General features: G+C 41.4%; 1 protein-coding gene across 6 annotated transcripts in view; it reads right to left on the bottom strand.

The window, feature by feature from the left end:
• The window catches only part of LOC110493179 (GPI-anchor transamidase component PIGU-like), a 40146-nt gene extending 17789 nt beyond the window's left edge, over window positions 1-22357 (bottom strand). For 4 of the 6 annotated variants that reach the window (XR_016487648.1, XM_090204293.1, XM_090204294.1 and 1 more), the window contains exons 1-3: window positions 20730-22357; window positions 802-866; window positions 291-353 (exon numbers count right to left, since the gene is read on the bottom strand). The gene's annotated coding sequence lies outside the window, so the exon portion shown is untranslated. Of the gene's footprint in view, window positions 1-290; window positions 354-801; window positions 867-3805; window positions 3946-20729 lie in introns of those variants that run through there. The other 2 variants (XR_016487649.1, XR_016487650.1) reach the window with 2 other exon arrangements.
• Window positions 22358-24364: the final 2007 nt, after the last annotated feature.

The following is a 24364-nucleotide window of genomic DNA, read 5'->3' on the forward strand; positions in this document are numbered from 1 at the left end:
GATATTTCTCAAAATAAAGCGTGCTTTAATTGCCAGGATGTCATAATTTCAGCTTTTCATGTAGTATGAATTTGCTGCACACTTGAGGAAGTGAATCGACTTTTCAGACCTATGTTTCTCACAACAACTGAAAACCAGTGATGTAGGGTACATTTTTTTTTTTAAAGTGGATAAAACACTTATCTCCCTTTGCTCTAAGTAACGTTGATATCTAGTAAAGTTGATATCCTACCATGGCACAATTTATCATGAACTGCATGATATTTATTTTGTCATCATTTGTCACTTACCACAATTTTGTTGTATTCCTTCACTGCTATGTATAGTGCCACCGCAGTCAGAGCATCTGCCACCTGTAGGGCGGTTTGAGAAAGAGAAGAGAACCCAACTGAGTGAGTATGGATGGATGTGACCTTTGAGAATCACTCTTATTATGCTCCTCAATCAACCATCTTCTCTAGTGGACACTGGTTTCTGTGTAGCATCCATGTAAACTGTGACAGCTAATGGTCTATGAGCAAAACTAGCAGTGAAATATCACTGGACCCTCTAATTGATATAGGTATCAAACTGGGTTGTGATATTATAGACAGTGATATCACTGAATTAGTATATTAAAAGTTGCACTCACCATAAACACAATCTCTATATAATCAATAACAAAGTGAAAGAAGTATATAATGAGGGGAGTTTGAAAGAGAACAGATGACCTCATAATTATAACACTGAATGTATTAAATGTACGAAGCAGCACATTGTGATGCAATGTTACTAGTTTAAAGGAATGAGGAGGAGACTGACCTCATGGAACACATCCCCTGCATATGATGATACGCCCAGGTCCAGGAGAGCCAGGCATTCCACAACTACAAATAACAAATCATAAAGCATCAACATATGGAACCCAAAGAATCTATAGGTCATCTTGTGATAGTTGGGCTAGTTATTTTAAGTCCAAAAAACTGGTCCTGAACATTAGATAATATCATAAACACAGAGCCAAGCCACATTTAAATTGAGAGGCTATTAGAAGGCTTGACTTGCACAAGCTAATGTACTGTTTGATTAATAATTAATGAAGGGTACTAGCCAAGTACCTCAACTCCTACATGAACCTCCGACTCACTATGCAGTCTGTACTTCAAAATGTTAAATTCTTAAACCCTTAGTGTACCTATGTTTGTCCTCTGTTGCATGCCTTTGTTCACTGAAATCCATACTTTTTAATGAGTATTGTAGGCCTATGTAATCTGAGACTCAATTGGCACATGCGTATTTGCGCTGAATTGCCACCTTAGAGAAACAGAAACTAGTAAAGTGGTTGTATTAAGAAGTATGGATTTCAGCAAACAAGGAAAGGCACGCAACAGATAACAATCATAGGTACATGGTAATGGTATAAAGCACATGTTTTTTAAAGTATCAACTGCATAGCTAGAGATGGACATTGAGTTTTAGGTGAGCCAGCTCATTTGGCTCCCAAAAGGCTTCTTCTCCTTCTATGGTATATTGATGATGGCACAATTGAATGTGCATCCCCCCACCTCTTGTGCGGGATGGAAACAGGATTCCCAAAATCAGAACAATTACAAAAAATACTTCTGTTAAAAAATAAAACACATCTGATCCCTACACAGGCTCTTTATAAAAAAAAAAAAAACAGGACAGACAGACTTTCTTATTTTTCTCCATGCACCCACCAGAGCCGTGTTCTAATACCCATACTAACATACTGTATACTACATACTTAATGAGTGTATATACACACACTACATACTATTAGTTCATTTTAGTATACTGTAAACAAACGGTATCGTTTCAGTTGTGTGTACTTGAGCTTTGCCTGTCTACTGGAAGTTGATGCTGTTGCTATGCAACCTCTAGCTAGCATAACAAATAACTAGCTAAACATTTTACGATTTTGGGTGTGTTCGTAAATTCAATCTGGAGTGGCAGTGTGCGCTCTGGGCATTTGAAAATCCAGACCATTGTCAGACCATTGTCCGTTCGTAAATACAGACCGTTCAGCGTGCACACTGCTGGACAGGGTGGACGCTTTGGCTGAGTAGGGTTGATCCGAGCATTCAACTACAGTCAAGCACCCAACCTAACTGGATAATGTTGGCTAGCTACGTCTGGACACAAATGAGAGAACACCTCACTCTGAACATTTTACTCAACCCAGCAGAGCTGCTTAGGTTGTTCTCATGTTATCCTGAGCGTTGGTGACTAACTGTGCTGCTGGCAATAATTTAATTAGACTTATTTTTGCTGACACCGGCCATTTTCAACAGGTGTTGAGCGTTCGTAAATTCATCAGTTATTCTGCATGAGTTTTCTGAAATCGGAGTAAATTGCCTGAATTAACAATGTTCATTGAAACGCACAATGACAATACCACTTAGCTAAGAATGCTGTTAATAATCGTAGTTAGTTAATAAACTGCCTGGCAAGATCGATGTAGCCAACTAACAATAGGTACGTTAACTAGCTAACAAACCTGCACTTCTATAATGCTTTGCGGTTAGTAAGGATAGCGTAACTAACAAATTGTCAGCCAACATAACATGTAACGTAACTTATTTGAAAAGTCATTACATTGTTCAAAATGTTCTTAACATTTGTTATAATTAGTTAAAGCAATGAATTTGTATCCTAGTTGGACTTCCGCTGCATATTTTCCAAAAAGCACAGAAATAGTGTCCACTACAGCTATACCTCATATTTTGGTGAATTTAGTACGACATCCGTGAACTTTTGGCATACTAACTATATCCATACTATATACTCAATCACGGCACAAATAGTAAGGTTAGTATGAGTATTCGAACACAGCTCAGGAATCATCTTCAAGTATTCAACACTTCCGACATCTTCCCCTGACATCACCAAAGGCTCCTCATTCAAAATGCTTAAAAATCGACATATAAACATTAAAATTGCTAATCTCCAACGTAAAGGCCAAAAGGTAGAATGCCATTATGTCGGATCATGAAATGCGCGTTCAAATACATGTCTACCGTGGCCAAATGATTAGATGGCCTGCACTGAGAGAAAAAAATCAGCGTGGACCAGATTGACACGCTCTCCCCACTATTTATTGTTTCTGCTGTGATGATTCAACCTCTTTAGTGAATTATAGTAGTAGTATGCAAATAAAGGAGCCCAATAACTTGCTTTTTCACCGAAGCAAATCGGTTCGACGTTCACCGAAAGATCCGTTCTAACGAACGACCCATCACTAAGTTTGGAGGTTCAGTTCAAAAACAGTCAGTGTTCAATTCATTGGAGGAGTTGATTGAGTTACTTGGCTAGATGGGTACCTCCCTTTCATTAAGGTTCTCCTTTAAATGAGATTGAGGGTAAAGCCAATTGAATACGGGCTTTATTTTGTTATGTTCTGTTAATTACTGATGTCCCCTTTAAGGATGGAGCACCCTTGGTCATGCGCAGTATTGTTCTATGTTATTCTAGTACTAACTAGTTTGAGTAAATGTGAAGCTCCAGTTCAATTGCTTGTATTCCGAGTCTTTCTTATTACATAAATAAGTACTAAGTGTTAAGACACTACAATGGCGACGAGGATGATTACCTGCAGTGTGCATCACGAATACAGATGGAGTTCGTAGGAAGAGAGGAAGATTTTCACCCTGTAGCACAACAGCTAGCAAGCAGTGAAGACGAGGGGAGAGCTAACGAGAACGAGGCGGCAGATCAAAGACCCGTGGAGCCGGAGGTAAAGAGAATGGCTAGCATCGGGAAAATAGATCTGTTTGATGACACGCAAGAAAACTGGGCAACTTACATTGAACGACTGGAACAGTACTTCATTGCAAACGACATTGCTGATAACAAAAGAGTACCAGCGTTGTTGAGTTTAATTGGCCCAAAAACATACAGTTTGCTAAGAGATCTGACTGCCCCTCTGAAGCCCTCAAATAAAACATTCACAGAGATTGTGGAGATATTGCAAAATCACCTATCACCTAAACCACTCCTCATCGCGGAACTTTTTCGTTTCCACAAGAGAGATCAGAATGAGGGGGAGGGTGTTAGTACATATGTAGCAGTGTTGAAGAAACTGTCTGAACATTGCCAGTTGGGAGAGAACCTAAATGACACTTTAAGGGATAGATTTGTGTGTGGACTGAAACATGAACACATTCAAAAACGTTTGCTCACAGAATCAGAGCTCACGTTTGCAAAGGCTGTTGAAATTGCTGTGGCTATGGAAATCGCGACTAAAGATGCATTTGAGTTGCAAAGTAAAAGAAGTACTGACCTGTCACAAATTTCCCTGCACAAGTTTTCACGCAGTCGACAGCGCCCCCGTGTGGCCGAAAAATGCAACATGTGTGACAGAGATGGTCACAGAGCAGAGGACTGCCGTTTCAAAGACGAAACAAATGCAGTAGAAGGGGGCACATTCAAAGAGCATGCAAAGCAAAATTCAGTCACAACAGTAAAACTGAGAAAATTAAAGGGTTGGTGAATGCACTAGCAGAGAACAGTGGCAGTGATTCAGATGAACGATTAATTGGTACAATGGAGTTAAACACAGTGACTTCTCCCAGCAGTAGCATAATATGGGTGACACCAGATATCGAAGGCAAACCCCTCAAAATGGAGCTGGACACAGGATCTGCAGTGTCTATAATTTCCACTACTGTCTACAATGAGCACTTTAAGGCTATCAAGCTGAAGAACACAAATGTGTTGCTGAAGACATACTCAGGAGAGAGATTGAGCCCAATGGGGGCGTTGCAGGTCAGAGTGCATTATGGGGGGCAAACACAGCAGTTACAGCTGTATGTGGTGCCTGGAACTGGCCCCCCATTATTTGGCAGGGAATGGCTTTCAAAAATAAAGCTGAATTGGTGTGACTTGAAAATGCTCCACACGTTCCAGTCCAAAGAGAATGGTACAGACCAAACACTGGAACACTTGCGGAAGAAATACAACACAGTTTTCAGTGATCAGATGGGAACAGTAAAAGGCTTCACAGCAAAACTTGTACTAAGAGATGACGCAACCACGAAATTCTGCAAAGCCAGATCTGTTCCATACTCCCTGAGACCAAAGGTGGAAGCGGAAATCGATCGCTTGCAGGATACAGGGATCCTGACGAAAGTGGACAGAAGCGAATGGGCCACACCCATAGTTCCTATTGTGAAGAAAGACGGGTCTGTTAGAATGTGTGGGGACTTCAAGGTAACTGTGAATTCAATGTTGCATGTGGACCAATACCCCCTACCACGTCTGGATGACATCTTTGCTGCACTAGCTGGTGGGAAACACTTCAGTAAAATCGATCTGAAACAGGCTTACCTGCAGCTACCGGTTGAAGAGAGTTCCAAACAGTACCTGACAATAAACACACACAAAGGTCTATACAGGTATAACCGCCTGGTTTTTGGCATTGCATCAACCCCAGCCATTTGGCAACGAACTATTGACCAGATTTTGCAAGGAATCCCAGGAACCCAGTGTATCCTGGATGACATGATCATAACAGGACGCACCGACAAAGAGCACCTGGCTAACCTGGAAGAGGTCCTGAAAAGACTGAAAGAGTATGGTCTACAGGCAAACTTAAAGAAGTGTGAGTTCTTCAAAGACAAGATTGTCATCTGTGGACATGAGATTGACTGCAATGGATTGCACAAAAGACAGGACAAAATCGAGGCAGTGGTACAGGCACCACGACCACAAAATATCACAGAAGTAAGATCTTTCACTGGACTGATCAATTACTACAGAAGATTCCTCCCAAACCTTTCAGCAGTACTCCAGCCTCTAAATCAGCTCCTGGAAAAAAATAGGACAAGGCGGTGGACAGAGCAGTGTGAAAATGCATTTCTGGAGGCAAAACGGCTCATAACATCTGAACAGGTCCTGATGCATTACGACCCTGAAATGCCAGTGAAGTTGGCTTGTGATGCGTCCCCTTATGGATTAGGGGCAGTCCTTTCACACACACTGAAAGATGGGTCAGAGAGGCCAGTTGCATTTGCGTCACGAACATTGAATGATGCAGAGAAAAACTACTCACAAATCGACAAAGAAGCACTGGCACTAGTGTGGGGCGTCAAGAAATTCCACGCATTCCTATATGGCAAGCGTTTCACACTGGTTACAGATCACCAGCCGTTGCTTTCCATTTTCAGTCCAAAGAAAGGCATTCCGGCAATGACAGCAGCCAGGTTACAGCGATATGCCCTGTTCCTTGCCAGTCATATGTATGACATTGAGTTTAAGCCGTCATCCCTCCACACAAATGCAGATGGATTATCCAGACTGCCGTGTACAAGAGAAAGACAAAGGAGGGTGGATGCAGTGGACATGTTCCATACCGCTCAGCTCGAGGCCCTACCAGTCACAAGCACAGTTATCAAACAGGAGACAAGGAAAGATGTGACCTTGTCAAAAGTGTACACCTACACCATGTCAGGATGGCCAGCTACTGGCAGAAAGGAGCTGACTCCGTATTTCCAGCGGAGAAACTAAATTACAACGTACCAAGGATGTTTGATGTGGGGAATGAGAGTCATGATACCCCAGAAATGCCAACATCTAGTCTTGCAGCAACTACATGAAGGTCATGTTGGAATTGTCAAAATGAAGCTGCTCGCAAGGAGCCACTTCTGGTGGCCAGGTCTGGACCAACAGATAGAAAATATGGCAAAGACCTGTAGTGGATGTTTGGAAAACCTTCACATGCCTGCTCCTGTCCCAGTCCACCCATGGGAATGGCCCGCAGAGCCATGGCAGAGAATTCATGTGGACTACGCTGGTCCTTTTGAAAAGCACATGTTTCTGGTTATAGTTGATGCCCATTCCAAATGGCCAGAGGTGTTTTGCACTGACTCCTCCACCTCGGCTCAGACGATAGAGTTTCTCAGAACAACATTTGCACGCTTCGGTTTGCCACTGCAGCTGGTAAGTGACAACGCGCAAGCTTTTGTAAGTGACGAGTTTACAAGATTCATGTCAGTAAATGGAATCAAACACTCAACCTAAGCTCCGTACCACCCTGCCACCAATGGGCTGGCAGAACGCTTTGTGCAAACCCTAAAGCAAGGACTCCGTGCAGCAAAACGAGACGAAGGGACATTGCTAACAAAACTGGCCAAGTTCCTAGCCTCCTACCGAAACACCCCACATGCCGAAACACCCCACATGCCACGACAAATGAAAGCCCAGCCGCACTGATGTTCGGGAGGCCTCTCCGCACACAGCTGGACATCATGAAGCCAAACAGGCGTAATGAAGTGCTGAACAAACAAGCCAAGATGCTCTCCGGTGGCCGGGAGCGCCATCTCCAAACAGGACAGGAAGTGATGGTGCGAGACTACAGAAGAGGAGGGAAATGGACAAGAGGGACCGTACACACACAAACGGGACCCAGAACTTACCAGGTTCAAGTGAGCCCAGACATAATGTGGCGGCGTCACATTAACCAAATGCATTCCAGGGAAAACAGCACAACAATCGAGAGAGAACAGGCACAGAGAGCTCCTGAGAGTGACACACAGGGAACTGTAGAGGACGGTGGGGCAGTAGAGAGACCCCAGGCTGAAAGAAGGGAACGTGTTGATGAAGGTTCTGCTATAGCAGAAGCTATAATGGAACAAGCACACACTGAGGATGTTCAGGGGCCTCCAGACAATCCGAGGCGCTACCCAGAACGAAGGCACCGTCCACCAGACAGACTAGACTTATAAACAAACAAACAAAAACTAACTGTTCAAGTTCAAATGAAAAGATGCAAAATAACTACAACAAGTTCTGGGAAATGTTTCAGTTGTGGTTTGGTAAAAGTAACTCTGATTGTATAAGAGAAGGAATGTTATGTTCTGTTAATTACTGATGTCCCCTTTAAGGATGGAGCACCCTTGGTCATGCGCAGTATTGTTCTATGTTATTCTAGTACTAACTAGTTTGAGTAAATGTGAAGCTCCAGTTCAATTGCTTGTATTCCGAGTCTTTCTTATTAGATAAATAAGTACTAAGTGTTAAGACACTACAAATTGAATAAAATATTGCAAGCATGCATACAGTACCTATCCTTGCTTTGATTATATTCTTTGACTTCCCGTGTAACTATATATATTGAACTGTCACCACTGACAACGCTGAGCAAGCAAGTGCGAGACAGAGCAGCAGTTCGCCACAAAGATTATCAATAAAGCGCCTTCCTCTTTTCCAGGTATTTAGTGGAGATACCACCTCAACCCTTTCCGATATAATATCAGCTAAACTTGATCTAAATAATACTGCTCTAATCGTTACAGCTACAACTAATAGCATGGTTAAGGGAGCCGCCATCTTCTTTGGGAGGAAGAAGCCTTCTCTTCCTTTTGCATACATATAAGGAACATGTAGTCATTTGACGTTATATGTATTTAATGAAACTACAAAAGCTACCTCTCAAGGTATCAACACATTATTTGTCACATGTTTAGTTGTGACATGGTAGACAGCTTTGGTCAATATTTCATGTCGAACCCTAATTAGAAGAGAACATTGAAAATGGTATAAAAGGACCTGTTCAGATTAGCGCTTTGGTCCTCGAGGTCATGCTTATGTGCTGTGGTACCAAAGACGTCTATAACTAACCCAAGATAGACCACTGCCTGTAAGGAACAAATTCGTTTTAGCGGGCAGAACAAGCAAGGAGGGCAGCAAGGCAAGAGGGAAGGCAAGAACGAGTTAGCAAGACCCTATTGGAGCATTCTAGCCTATGTTTGCATATTTCCGTTAGGGAACGCCTATGTTATGAAGTGCACATGGACAATAACTCAATTCGCCCCAGCACTCTTTCTAAACTATACAATTTTTTTGAAACTTTGGCAAAGGGTAAAGTCTACAAAACTTAGTCCACTCTGTTTCGTAAATTATTCTAGTTTTGGGAACAGAAAACAGTATTGAGATCAAATGTTTAATCGATGAGAATATTTTACAGAATGTAGGCCAAAATCCATCTTGTTCCATCTTCACCTACTGCCTGCCACTGTGATTCCTCTCACCACCATTTGGTAGTGAGTGGAAACGCCAAGTGGATGCTTCACATTGAAATGTCTATCTGTGGTGGTACAATGGAAGTTTATTTCTGTGAAGTAATCGTTTTGGGATATGCTGCCGTGTTTAAATCTGTTGGTGGTGTGTTCTGAGAAAGTATTGTGTGTTTCTCTGTATCAGTGTTTGTTTCTACAGATTTGACAAAAACAAATGATTGTGAAGTTGTGTCACTGCAATAATATAATTTGTTTTCAGTCTATTCCAGATGCCTGGAAAACAGAGGAACTAAGCTCCATGCCTGCAAACTACTGCTGCTCGACTCATGCTTACTTGCTCAGCATTGTCAGTAATAACAATACCTCAGTGGTGATAAAAGCAGAGATCTGGATGTAATGATGAGGTGCCCTATGTCTCCACCCTAACAATGGGACTTGTTGTACACAGAGCAAAACTAAGGACTAGCTCCTACCTATTCCTCTCGTTGGATAGTTGGATATTTAAGTGGTAATGCCAGGGAAGCCGGTGTTTGGAGGATATATTGGCACGGGTGTTGTTAGGCCCGAGACTAAGTCGAAGCATTATCGAGGCACTCTTATACAACGGTTACCAACATATTCAAATAATGGTGGACATATTTTCATAAAAAAAATGATTTGTATAAATGTATTCATACTATTTCATCCTTCCACAAGATATAGTCCTGACACAAATCTAGGGTTAGTACCCAAGCCGGCTGGTCGTTCGCTCTATCGGTTCGGTTGCCAGAGACACGACCCAGTCGTTCAGTCTTTTTGTTCTGTGTCTATGGATGCGACCCAGTCGTTAGTTCTAAATGTTCCATTGCCATACTGTCTGGAATCATTCTTATCACTTGCTTGCTAGCAAGCCAACTAGGGCTAATTTACAGTCACGTCAAATGTCAGCCAGAATAACAACAAAGTTGCTGCATTTGCATAAGCTGTTTTCTAGTTACTGTATGTTTATTTAGATGCATCCATAACAATGAGCTAATGAGACACGATTTCGCCTGGCATAGAAAATGTGCTCTCTGCGCAGGACACTGTTGTTCAGAGGAGCTAGCCAACAAAGCGAACACAATGACTTCAAACTGAAGCTGGAAAGACTGCACTAACTGCACCTTGTTTCATTTGACCTTTTCTTTGTATATTTCTTTGTATACAGTACAAGTCATAAGTTTGGACACACCTACTCATTCAAGGGTTTTTCTTTATTTTGACTGTTTTCTACATTGTAGAATAAAAGTGAAGACATCAAAACTATCAAATAACACATATGGAATCATGTAGTAACGAAAAAGTGTTAAAGAAATCAAAATATATTTTATATTCTTCAAAGTAGCCACCCATTGCCTTGATGACAGCTTTGCACACTCTTGGCATTCTCTCAACCATCTTCATGAGGAATGCTTTTCCAACAGTCTTGAAGGAGTTGTTGGTCAATTTCTTCAACAAATGATCAGGTCTATATAATTATCAAACATACATTAGTAATGGAAAGGAAAAACAGACTCTTTGTTTAAGTATTAAAATACTAATTTGGGTAACACATTTGTAGGCAGAAGTTGATACAGAGTATGGTATATAATATACGTTTAGCAGAACTTGGGGAGAACTAAGACATCTTGTAACTCGTGTAGCCTCCCCAATCCCCCTTACGTAACTTTCCCAAGCAACAACATTTTAATAAATCTATCCTCCCCCTGACAGCAGAAACCATCTTATCAGCAAGTAAAAACTCAGAAGTGGGTTTGACCAAAACTTGACCTTTCATCACAAGTATAGAGTCATAACAATGTGAACGAGTGTAAGCATCTTCTGACAGGTGGCTGGTTTCATCAGGTCTGTGGTAACCTTGTGTTCTCGGAAAAACAGATAACCATGGTGGGATCTGAACGTAGACGCCTTCTGATAGTGTCTGAAGGTCAAAACATTCAAAAACAGGTTATAATACACACACACAGAGGTCTCCTGAAGAGGAGACCTTACAGTTTAACATAACATAATGTATTAACCCTTTAAAGGGTATAAGGTCTTGGTTTAACCTTCTTCAGAGTTCCCACATATGCTGAGCAATTATTGGCTGCTTTTCCTTCACTTTCCTTTCCAACTCATCCCAAACCCTCTCAATTAGGTTGAGGTCGGGTGATTGTGGTGGCCAGGTCATCTGATGCAGCAATCCATTACACTCCTTCTTGGTCAAATAGCCCTTACACAGCCTGGAGGTGTGTTCGGTCATTGTCCTGTTGAAAACAAATGATAGTCCCACTAAGCGCAAACCAGATGGGTTGGCGTATCGCTGCAGAATGCTGTGATATCCATGCTGGTTAAGTGTGCCTTCTATTCTAAATACATCACAGACAGTGTCACCAGCAAAGCACCCCCACACCTCCTCCTCCATGCTTCACGGTGGGAACCACACATGCGGAGATCATCCATTCACCTACTCTGCGTCTCACAAAGACACTGCTGCGGTTGGAACCAAAAATCTCAAATTTGGACTCATCAGACCAAAGGACAGAATTCCACCGGTCTGATGTCCATTGTTTGTGTTTCTTGGCCCAACAAGTCGCTTCTTCTCATTGATGTCCTCTTTGCAGCAATTTAACCATGAAGGCCTGATTCACGCTGTCTCTGAAAAGTTGATGTTGAGATGTGCCTTTTACTTGAACTCTGTGAAGCATTTATTTGGGCTGCAATATAAGTTGCAGTTAACTCTAATGAACTTATTCTCTGCAGCAGAGGTAACTCTGGTTCTTCCTTTCCTGTGGCAGTCCTCAAATCAAATCAAATTTTATTTGTCACATGCGCCGAATACAACAGGTGTAAACCTTACAGTGAAATGCTTACTTGCAAGCCCTTAACCACAATATAGTTGTAAGAAAAACAAGTCTTAAGAAAGTATTTACTAAAATAAACAAGTAAACAATAAAAAAAAAATATTCAAGAAATAACAAATAATTAAGGAGCAACAATAAAATAACAGTAGCGAGGCTATATACATGGGTTCCGGCACAGAGTCAATGTGCGGTGGCACAGGTTAGTCGAGATAATTGAGGTAATATGTATATGTAGGTAGAAGTAAAGTGACCATGCATGAATCATAAACAGAGAGTAGCTGCAGCATAAAATGGGAGTGGGGGCTGTACGCACTACCCTCTGTAGTGTCTTGCGGTCAGAGGCCGAGCAGTTGCCATATCAGTCAGTGATGCAATTAGTCAGGATGCTCTCTGGTGCAGGTGTAGAACTTTTTGAGGATCTGAGGACCCCTGCCAAATTTTTTACGTTTCCTGAGGTGGAATAGGCATTGTCGTGCCCTCTTCGAGACTGTCTCAGTGTGTTTGGATCATGATAGTTTATTGGTGATGTGGACACCAAGGAACTTGAAGCTCTCAATCTGCTTCACTACAACGCTTCAAACCCTTTAATAATGAGTAGGTGTGTCCAAACTTTTAACTGGTACAAACTTTTAACTGATTTATCCAGTAACTTGTGGAATAGACACCGGCTGGAATGCGGTTTTAACCAATCAGCGGTCAGGATTAGACCCACCCATTGTATAAATCTCATTATAAACTGGGTGGTTCGAACCCTGAATGCTGATTGGCTGACATCCGTGGCATATTAGTCCGTATACCACGGGTATGACAAAACATTTATTTTTACTGCTCTAATTAACAGTAACAGCCTCCACTCTTCTGGGATGGCTTTCCACTAGATGTTGGAACATTGCTGCGTGGACTTGCTTCCATTCAGCCACAAGAGCATTAGTGGGTGGGCATTGCTGTTGGGCGATTAAGCCTTGCTCGCAGACGTTACAATTCATCCGAAAGGTGTTTGTTGGAGTTGAGGTCAGGGCTCTGAGCGGGCCAGTCAAGTTCTTCCACACCAATCTTGACAAACCATTTCTATATGGATCTCGCTTTGTGCACAGGGGCATTTCCATGCTGAAACAGGGAAGGGCCTTCCCAAATTATTGTCACAAAGTTGGAAGCACAGAATCATCTAGACTGTTGTGATGTTAAGATTTCCATTCACTGGAACACAGTGGCTTAGCCCAAACCATGAAAAACAGCCCCAGACCATTATTCCTCCTCTACCAAACTTTACCGTTTGTAATATGCTTTGGGGCAGGTAGCGTTCTCCGCCAAACCCGGATTTGTCTCATGGGCTGCCAGATGGTGAAGTGTAATTCATCACACCAGACGATGTATTTCCACTGCTCCAGAGTCCAATGGCGGCAAGCTTTACATGACCCCAGCCGGCGCTTGGTATTGCACATGGTAATTTTAGGCTTGTGAGCGGCTGTTCGGCTATGGAAACCATTTAATGAATCTCCTCACGAGCAGTTATTGTGCTGACGTTGCTTTCAGAGGCAGTTTGGAACTCTGAAGTAAGTATTGCAATCAAGGACAGACTATTTTTACACGTTTCAGCCCTCGGCAGTCCCATTCCGTTAGCTTGTGACGCCTACCACTTCATGACAGCACTTACAGTTGACAGGGGCAGCTCGAGCAGGGCAGAAATTTGACGAACTGAATTGTTGGAAAGATTGCATCCTATGATGGTGCCACGTTGAAAGTCACTGAGCTCTTCAGTAGGGCCATTCTACTGCAAATGTTTGGAGAATGGAGAATGCATGGCTGTGTGCTCGATTTTATACACCTGTCATCAACGGGTGTGGCTGAAATAGCCAAATCCACAATTTGAAGGGATTTCCACATACACAGTGCATTCGAGAAATTATTCAGACCCATTCCCTTTTTCCACATTTTGTTATGTTACAGCCTTATTCTCAAATGTATTGAATACATTTTTTTCCCACATCAATCTACAAACAATACAAACTCAGACTGGGGCGAAGGTTCACCATCCAACAGGACAACGAACCTAAGCACACAGCCAAGACAACACAGGAGTGGCTTCAGGACAAGTCTATGAATGTCCTTGAGTGGCCCAGCCAAAGCCCGGACTTGAACCCGATCTAACATCTCTGGAGAGACCTGAAAAATAGCTGTACAGCGACGCTCTCTATCCAACCTGACAGTGCTTGAGAGGATCTGCAGAGAAGAATGGGAGAAACTCCCTCAAATACAGGTGTGCCAAGCTTGTAGTGTCATACCGAAGAAGACTCGAGGCTGTAATCGCTGTCAAAGGTGCTTCAACAAAGTACTGAGTAAAGGGTCTGAATACTTATGTAAATTTGATATTTCAGTTTGCTAAAATGCTAAAATGTCTAGAAACCTGTTTTTGCTTTGTCACTATGGAGTATTGTGTGTAGATTGATGAGGGGGAAAAAACAATTTAATACATTTTAGAATGAGGCTGTAACGTAACAAAATGTGGAAAAAATCACGTGGTGAATACTTTGCGAATGCACTGTATATGTTAGCCAGCAATACACAACATGGGTTTCAGAAGATACACTAAAATTAGCTAGCTAGGTGGCTTGCAGTAAAAATAACTTAGTTAGCTACAGTAGCCACCGTATTTGTCATCAATTTTTTTGAGAGAGAGCCCATGCTCTTAGAATGGAAAGCAATGGGTCATATGCAATTCCAGCTCTCAGATTGCAATTTCTATGGCTTCCACTAGATGTCAACAGTCTTTGTTCAAGGTTTCAGGCTTGTTTCTTCCCAAACAAGAAAGAATTTTGAGTTTTGGTACTGGGAGTCAGAGTTGGAAATCAGTCTGTGCGCGCTCACCTGCTTATTTTGATTTTCTATTGAACATACTTCTTTCCTTATGAAATATTATAGTTTAATTACATTTTAGGGTAGCTGAGGATTAAACAGAAACGTATTGTGACTTGTTTTATCAAAGTTTAGAGGTAGCTTTTTGGATTCCTTTCTCTGCATGTTGAACTCAAATCTATGGCGCCAACTAAACAGACTTTTTGGGATATAAAGAAGGATTTTATCTAAAAAAACGACCATGCATGTTGTAGCTGAGACCCTTTGGATTGCCTGTCAGAGGAATATTTTCAAAAAGTAAGTGAATATTTAATCACTATTTGTGCTGGTTGAAAAATATTTTGATGTGGGGCACCGTCCTCAAACAATCGGATGGCATGCTTTCGCTGTAAAGCCTATTGTAAATCGGACAATGCAGTTAGATGAACAAGACTAAGCTTTTTAACCGATATAAGACACTTGCATGTACCTAAATGTTTAATATCCATAATTGTTATGAATATTTATTTCACCGGAAGTTGTCGACAGGTGTCCTGCTGATTTTCACAATGTAGCAACAAAGAAAATGCCCCATCTTCGAATTTTGTTGATGAGAGGAATCACTTGAAGTCATTGTGGTCTGGTCAGTTTTTTATAGTTTTGTCCAAAGGATTGTGTTGTTAGGTTCTGTCTCCCTTTAAAATAAGCCTGCCTTGGGCGAGGGACTGGGCCAGAGCATGAAGCACCGCCCCATACAAGTTGTAGTCTTTCAAAGACTGGAAAAAATCTGCCTACTTGTATATTTAGCAACGAATCCGCTGATAAAACATCGCTGAAAGACATCCAATGGCTCTGTCGATCAAGGACAACCATTGCTACACACAAAAACGTATAGTGCGATCAGTATCACACAGTCTTCGCGAAATGCCACAAAGCAGGACAACGTTTATTTTCAGATCTCGCTCCCCCCATCAATACACCGGAAGCTGTCATAGGGTGTATCATTCAAGCCCAGACCTGCCTTCTTCCTGGGCAATTATGTGTGAAACAAATCTCACTGACCTAGAAATGCCTCGGACATGATGATAACAAGATTCCCATATTCTCCCAGGGTGAAATTCCCATTTAATAGCGCTTGAGAAAATCTGCAAGGAAGAGTGGGAGAAAATCCCCAAATCCACAAGTGCAAAGCTGATACAGGCATACCCAAGACTACTCAAAGCTGTAATCGTCGCCAAAGGTGCTTCTACAAAATATTTACTCAGAGGTGTGAATACTTATGTCAATGAGATCTTTCTGTATTTCATTTTCAATAAATTCACAAACATTTCTAAAAACCTGTTTTCACATTGTTGTTATGGTGTATTGTGTGTAGATGGGTAAAAATATATATATATATTTAATCAATTTTGAATTCAGGCTGTAACATTACAAACTGTGGAATAAGTCAAGGGGTATGAATACCACTGTAGTCACTGTAAATGCCTCATGAGCTTAGTTTAACTGTCTTACCCATCAGATACCAACATTTTTTGGTCCGCTTTGGTCCGATTATTTATTAAACGATGAACGTGACACTGCACTCCACAGTTTTATGTGTCAAAAATACAAGTGACAATAGTTATTGTCCTATAGGGCCTATAGAAAATGTTTTCAGGTAAAACAGACAATATGCAGACTTACAAATAAATTGTCAAACATTTATTAATTTAATTTAAACATCCATTTCAATTCAATACATTTTGTAAGTAAAGTGAAATTAAAATTTTCCTCAATGCTTTGGAATTGGAATTACTGTTTACTTGCAGAATTAAAGGAATTGAAATTGAATAGATCCCAACCCTTCCAGATAATGGAAAACGGGAGCAACAGTGCCATAATTGGTGTCTGACTTCCACCATTCATGCATCTTAGCGTGTTGCTTGTGATATAATCCATGTCTTTAACATGTGCAAAGGGTGTCAATGCAGACACAAGTGAGATCATTACACTGATTTACATCAAATATTAATGCAAGAATGGATGCATAGAGTAGAAATATGATATTATAAATATCAATCAACCAAATAACCAATCAATCAAGCTTTATTGTCCCCTTAGGAAGATTCTGAATCAATGTATCTAAATATCTCTGTATCGCCCCAGTTGTCTTGCAGCTTTATTTCACAATTATTTTCAGTCTATTTTTGTTGTTTGGTACTCAGGTTATCATACCAACAGTTCACAGAAAAGGTCCAAATGAACACAAGGATCTGTAAAAGAGAGTCATCAATATTAGAATAGGTCTGCATATCAATGGTGTGAAATGTGTCACCTCAAAATGTCATTGCAGAGAAAGTCATTGCAGAGAAAGAGAACATTACAGATGCTACATCTAGAAAGTTTGGCAGTGGGGAGCCAATCAGAGATGAGAAATGTCAGCAGCAATATTAATTATTTGTTCGGAAGCACCAGCAGGAAAGCGTCTCCTTCAGAGTTAGACATCAGCTAAACAGGAAATATAGCACGATTACACCTGACACTCCGCTGGTGGGCCCTAATCACTTCCTTAGTCTTCCCAGTAAGCAGCTTATGAAGTTGTTCCTCACTAAACATTTAAATTGTTTTTTCATACATACTTTCATATTTGAATGCTGTCCTCAAATATGAAAAACAGCGTGATCCCCTGTACCCTATTGTGAGTGTGACTCAAACTGCCCAAAGCTGTTGCATTAATTGTGTATTACAGTCTCCCCATTGTCATTGCTTTGTTTTGAGTGGTATGACAGTGTGAGAGTTAACACCATTGTCTAGACAGAAAAGGAGATTCTGCTTTGTAGCAGGGTCCAATTAAGTGAAATGATATATTAGATTACATTTATGGGTATTGGCGCTAATATGTTTTCAATGTGGTGTTGTGTATGATTATGTTTTTAAGGGACAATCAAGTACTTATCAATGCAATAGCTTGTGAGACTAGTTTGAATGTGTGCAATAAACAGGATCTTGCAGTTATCCATGGTAGTTTCAGTTCTGGCAGTTGTATTCAGAGAGGCAGTTTGCGGAAACAAATCAAAAGTTAATTAACTACTCAAATAAGTACAGCACATCGGCCCAAGCCAAAACAATTAGCTATTGGCATGAGTGAGAGATGTGTTGAGTTCTCCTTCTACCGAGGAGCCCAACACAGATACACAGCTCCCCAAAGTTGATTTATATTTCACTGCTATGCAGAGAAATGGGCCTGCCACATCTCTTAATGTCAGCCAGTGTCACACTGAACTAGAACAGAGTTGGCTCCGTCAACAAATTACTCAAAATGAATTACTCATCAAAATAAAGTGGCAGAATAGCTACCCCATATTTGAAATGCTTCACCCCACATTTATCTGTTTCACTATTGTTGTGGTTGGATGACGCACTGTGCCCATGTATTCTGGAACAAGAACAAGTAATAACTTAAATTAATTGTATGCTTTGCATTAAATGCTTCATTGGTTATCTGTCTCTGGAAAATGAGCTTTTTTTATATAGTTAATTGGGAAATCACATGAGGCGCAGACCTTCTGTAAGGTAGAGGCACGTACTGTATGGTGAGACAGAGTGAGTGTAAAGTAAAGTATAATGTCTGGTCTGGTGGCTTTAGGATTACTAGAGAACAGATACTTCCTTATTGGCTGACAAAGTCAACCCAGCGGGTGTTCAAGGTTTGTGCTTCAGTAGAATGGGGAGAATCAACCTTGGTAAGGGATGAGGACAGAAGCTGCATCCAAAAATTTGCCCTAACCACCTTCATGTCCAAAATGGTGTACGGTAGAGATGTGTGAAAGTCAACTTGGCTGATGAGGAAATCTTTGTTTTGGCTACTCAGGCAGTATCTATTCCCAATGCTATTTAATGGATTCCAAAATGTTTTCTCATCTCTATAGCTCCCATCCTCACCAATGATTTGCTTAGAAATTGGTTAGTTGTCACGGATTCCCCCGGAGGTCTACGTCACCGTTCTTCTAGGTGTCACTGAACTGGATCATTACCACCAACCCCGGACTGTCTTGTCTCATTACGTACACCTGGTTCCCATTCCCCCTGATTAGTATGTGTATATGTGCCCTCTGTTCCCCATCCTTATTGGTTATTGTTCCATGTCCGTTGGTCTTGTGAGTACCTGTGCTCTGTGGTATCGGCTTTCGTTCTACGTTTACTGTACATTGTACTACGGTTTACATGAGCTTGTTAGTGTGCACTTGTCATTAAGGGTCTCGTCCCGTGTATTTATTAGAGGTTAACACCTCGCTCTTTTGTTTGGGTTACATCCCTGTGGTATATATATATGCATGTTTGCTTTGGGCTTCGTCCCCGTCATGTTCATGAAGGACACTTTTTGGGCTGTGAAATTAAAAACCCTATGTAGTATTCCTGCGCCTGTCTCCAATCATTATACAGTGACACATTAGTAAAGTAGATAATAATTCTGCATGATTAGGAGGATGCTATGTTTGAATACACAGTATGGCACACAAACAAGGCTGATCTTATAATCATGTTACAACTAATCTACACCCACCTGCTCATAGTGAGTGAGTGAGACCGTGAGAATCTGATAACATGGTGTAACGGGTTTCGTACGTGGAAGAAGGTGAGGACCAAGGTGCAGCATGGTAAGTGTTCATGATCATATTTATTTAAACTCAGAACACTAAACAGAATAACAACGTGAATGAAACAAAACAGTTCTGTATGGTGACGGAAAAAAAACACTAAACAGAAAATAATCACCCACAACTAAAATGGGGAAAACAGACTACCTAAGTATGATTCTCAGAGACAACGAACGACACCTGCCTCTGATTGAGAACCATACCAGGCCAAACACATGAACACAACATAGAAAAAAGAACAGACTAAGCGCAGCGTGGTATGTGTTCAAGATTACTTTTAATTAAAGAAACCACTGAACACTGAAGACAAACTATACAAACCAATAAAAGAATAACGACCGTGAAGCTATAATGATAACTGTGCTGACACAAGCAACTAACAGACAATCACCCACAACCCAAAATGACAAAACAGGCTACCTAAATATGGCTCCCAATCAGAGACAACGACTAACACCTGCCTCTGATTGAGAACCATATCAGGCCAAACACAGAAACAGACAAACTAGACATCCAACATAGAATGCCCACTCAGATCACACCCTGACCAAACAAAACATAGGTGTGGGTGTGACATAAGGTCAGAACGTGACACATGGAGACAGACTTCATTGCTGTTAATTTTAAAATTAACTTTGAGTTGCAGTCCCTTTCAACAGACAGCACAATTATGAACGTGAAACTGAAATCTAAACCTGTTATGGCAAGGCGATCCCCGAGGGGAACTCCACCCCCCCCCATTCAGCTGAAAAGGTGGCGCAGGGAATTCAAAAATATTCTTTAGAAATATTGAACTTTCACACATTAACAAGTCCAATACAGCAAATGAAATATAAACATCTTGTTCATCTACCCATCATGTCCGATTTTTTTAATGTTTTACAGCGAAAACACAACATATTTTATGTTAGACCACCACCAAATCAAAGGAAAAACACAGCCATTTTTTCCAGCCAAAGATCGAGTCACAAAAGCAGGATTAGAGATAAAATGAATCACTAACCTTTTGAAAATCTTCATCAGATGACACTCATATGACATGTTATACAATACATTTATGTTATGTTCGATAATATGCATATTTATATCCACAAATCTCGGTTTACATTGACGCCATGTTCAGAAATGCCTCCAAAATATCCGGAGGAATTATAGAAAGCTACGCCAGATAACAGAAATCCTCATCATAAACTTTGACTAAAGATACATGTTCTACATATAATTAAAGATACACTGGTTCTTAATGCAACCGCTGTGTCAGATTTTTTTTAAACGTTACGAAAAAAGCCTACCATGCAATAATCTGAGACAGCGCTCAGACGTAAATATATTTCTGTTGGAGTCAACAGAAATACGAAATTACATCATAAATATTCCCTTACCTTTGGTGATCTTTCATCAGAATGCAGTGCAAGGAGTCCTAGTTCCACAATAAATCGTTATTTTGTTCCATAATGTCCAATACTAGTGTCCAATTAGCTGCATTTGCTAGCACTTTCAGCTCTGTGCCCAAAAGTTGACTGCTGGTCCAGGCGACCTCGGACGAAAACTTCAAAAATATATATTCCAAGTCGAATAAACTGGTCAAACTAAGTAGAGAATCAATCTTCAGGATGTTATTTTCATATATATCCAATAACGTTCCAACCGGATCATACGTTTTCATCTGCAGCCAGATGGAACAATGGTAACACCCACAGACAAATGCTCCACAGGAAAATGGCATTCTGTCGGGACAGTGACTATTTCCCCTCCCATTCGGTCAAAGTTCACACCAGAAGCTCCATTCTACGTTCTACTGAATGAGGACATCTATTGGAAGGAGTAGGAAGTGCTACCAGATCCATATCTTATGTATTCAGAATTTCACTTCCTGTTTGGAAGATTGCCTGCCCTATGAGTTCTGTTATACTCAGACATAATTCAAACAGTTTTAGAAACTTCAGTGTTTTCTATCCAATAGTAATAATAATATGCATATATTAGCAATCTAGGACAGAGTAGGATGCAGTTCACTATGGGCACGCAATTCATCCAAAGTGAAAATACTGCCCCCTATCCCCAACCAGTTTTAAGAGGGTAAAACTTTATTGTAATGCTAGATAAAATGAGCCCCTCCACTACCATCCCGAGGACTGTGAATAATATGAAACCTACATACATTTTTCTTCTTCTCTGAATTAAATTATTATAAGGTTCATTTAGATTTTGTTCCAGTGCAGTAACAACAGAGGAAATCATTCCTGTAGAAAATGCTATCTTCTGTCCTTCTCATAAGGTGATTTATAGCTTATTTTGTGGAAACGTGACAATAATGGAGAAACTTACAAAAATAGCTCAATTAAAAAGTAGACTCAAATGGCCTTCTATCCTTCTTTAGGTATCCCGGATCCATTGGGAAAAAAAGGTGCGAGTGTCTAGTTCTCTACACACAGGCAGAGTAAATTTAAACGTTTTCACATTTAAGCTGAAAAAGCTATTTGATAACCACCTCATTTGCCACCAGAACAAATTGCCCTGTATTTGGCAGCATGCATTCAAAGGCTCTGAGAACAGTAGCTCGCATTAGCTGGTATTTGAATCTTGTCTTATCAGACAAAGTTATGGAAGATTTGCTATGGTGGCTGTGTAGTGTTCTACGGCTTCAGGGTAAAGGAAAGCAATCCATTGAAATTGAAAGTCCAAATGAAGAGTTCATCACAAGCTGAGGCACCCCGTAGCTCTCGTGGAGATTGACATTTCACCATGGTGCCAGTCAGAGAAGCTAGATTAAAAGCCTGTACCCAATCAACCAGGAACGGCAAGCCTCTTGGAAGTGATATATCAGCGGGTCCACTGGTAGAAACTTCTGCTGGGGTCGTTTGTCAGACCGCCCCGCTCGACGCAACATCTTTATACCGACATGCGCTCATTTGCCTAATAACATCAGCCATCCAAGTGCTTTGAGTGTCTGGTTCAGAGCTGGATAAAGCAAAAAATATTCCCCAAATGCAAATGTCAGGAGTGGGACAGGTGGGCAAAGAGAGGCTTTGGGTTGTCGTGGTTCTCATTGAGGGGGTGTGAGAGTCATTGACTGGCCCACTTCTGAGGGCCTCCTGCTGGGGCTCTAAGCATGGGCAGGCCCCTCGCTGGCAAGAGATCAGTCATGACGCTGGGTCTGAGGCACTATCTGATCCAGTTGTAAGACAAACAAACACACTTCAAATCCATATATCTTAATTTTCCCCCATTAGTGCTCCAGACAGTCTGATGTGTTGGGCACTGCGAATAACTTCCTTTCTTTCTCTTGTCATCCTCTTTGAGGAGTAGAACAACTTCTAACTTCTCTCCTATTTTCACAGTTTCTTGATCTTTGCCAAATCATTTAGCTATATCCAGTTGCCAAATCATTCAGCAATATCCACTTCTATTTGCTTACAAGATTCTACAATGATTTTTATGCGTTTGTGACAACAAAGAAGAAGATTTCAAGCACTTAGTTGTGAAATGTTAACCATGCTCTCATATTCCTCAAACACTCCTTGGTGGCACATCCTCCAGGATTCTCACTGGCGGTGAGAGGCAGCCACACATGACCAGATGGCATCTAACAACAGCCAACAGCTCCTAAACGAACAGCTGTGTCCCAAATGGCACCCTATTCCCTATATAGTGCACTAGGGCCCTGGTCAAAATATAGGGAATAGGGTGCCATTTGGGAAACAGACATAGAGATTGTGATCGGTGCTGTGTTCCCTCAATGAGCCTCTTCCTCCTGGCCAGGGGCAGACCCATTTCCTTCTCTTCCTCAGGCCGTGATCCCTGAACCATGCAGTCAGGCTAATGTGCTGTGTGTTTCACAGGTGTGTGTGTGTGTGTGTGTGTGTGTGTGTGTGTGTGTGTGTGTGTGTGTGTGTGTGTGTGGCAGCTGAGTTTGTTTACCTCCTGATCTCTGTGGGGTTGAGACTTTTGCTATCTTGAGCCACATACAGACCACACACACACACACACACACACACACACACACACACACACACACACACACACACACACACACACACACACACACACACACACACACACACACACACACACACACACACACACACACACACACTGTCTAAATGCAGCCTCACCCTAACACTCAATGAATGCATACACTCAACTGTGTCCATCTCGTCTGACCCTCTATGGATGTAGCCCAATGACATACAGTACAGTGCCATTGTCTTTATTTGCTTCTCGTACTTTCACTTATCGTGTCTGTGAAAGGAGTGAGGTGAGGGGTGATAAGCTTTGCTTGGTAAATTCATCATGGCCCATGTTGTGCTCCCTGTGCCATTGTCAGGCTGTGAAAGTCAGCTCAGCTGCAACACCCCAGCTCAAACGGGATAATCGGCTAATCCTTTATCTGCTTAGGCATGGAGGTGGCTGCCTATGTGTGCATGATGGGCCCTTAATTAATGACGATGGGGACTTTCGACAGCACAAGGCGACTGCGAGAGGGATTTGGGGCTGCAGGTTTCTCTTGCACAACAGCAGCAGCAGCAGCACCATTCCACCATGGATGTGACCTTGAGTCGCATTGTGAAACGCTAGGTGACAAATCTGGCGCTGCTGCCACTGTGATGCCACCACCGCTCGGGGGAAAACTTTCAGACTCAACCAGTGTTCCCCTATATTAATTTAGCAGCGGGATGGTAAAACGTTTTTAATGTGAACTTTAATAACTAAAACCATATAGAAAGTATGTAGAAAAGATAATGGAGCTCTATATTTTTCAAACAAAATCATCTTTGAGAACTAACAACCACCAGAATAAAAACTAGACGGTCATGAATTGTCAAACAATGTCATGGCATGGGGTCTCCATTGATTTTGTAATAATGTTTGAGTCACTCAGATAGCATAAGAACACAGCATAAGCCATGGAAAATGTGTAGAATTGCGAGAAATTAGCTTTAAAACGGCAAATTGAATCTCAGCCCCATGGCAAAATGTGTAGAATTGCTGGAAAGTAGCTTTAAAACAACAACAT

This window comes from Oncorhynchus mykiss, chromosome 17, assembly GCF_057628025.1.
Source record: "Oncorhynchus mykiss isolate SJ-2025 chromosome 17, ASM5762802v1, whole genome shotgun sequence".
In the NCBI taxonomy this organism is placed as follows: Eukaryota; Metazoa; Chordata; class Actinopteri; order Salmoniformes; family Salmonidae; genus Oncorhynchus; species Oncorhynchus mykiss.